The sequence below is a fragment of the Cyprinus carpio genome, unplaced genomic scaffold (genome assembly GCF_018340385.1).
Source record: "Cyprinus carpio isolate SPL01 unplaced genomic scaffold, ASM1834038v1 S000006545, whole genome shotgun sequence".
In the NCBI taxonomy this organism is placed as follows: domain Eukaryota; kingdom Metazoa; phylum Chordata; class Actinopteri; order Cypriniformes; family Cyprinidae; genus Cyprinus; species Cyprinus carpio.
In genome coordinates, this window is record NW_024879208.1 from 1,581 (window position 1) to 2,181 (window position 601).

A 601-nucleotide genomic window follows, 5' to 3' on the forward strand; every position below is an offset into this window, starting at 1 on the left:
CACATATCTTCATAAGGACTAAACTTTCATCTGTGAATATTAAATATTTTTTCTTTCATTTTCACCGACTGCAGTCAAATATAACACTTCGGTGAGGCAAAGCTGACGTCTATTTGCGAAAATATGCTTTGATGTGCTTGTTCGAAAACTTGTGATTAAAGCGCCACTCAGCGTTCAAAAGCTGCAAATGCACTTTGCAGACGCCGCGGCGGCGGTACGAGCGGCGGTAGAAACGACGTTTTGGATGTCCACCTACTGTATATATATATCATTTATCATTTATCATTTAGGTAAGCAACATTACATGACCAAGATGTTTCCCTGAATATCAACACAATTACAAAGCAACACTAATTTTACACAATAGTAGTTCAATAAAAAAGAAGTTAAAATTAAGTGGCTTACATTTTAGACACAATATTGACTGTTTTTGCTCAGTTTCACTGATGAAAATAGTTACAAATATAGCTGCAAGTAGCAATTACGGGGCCAAACACTCCAGAGGCAAAATGAGGAACTACAGTAGGTTGACAACCAAAATGGGTATTACCGCCACCACAGGGCCGCGGCGTTAATTGCTAGTCAGTCGCGTGTTAAAATC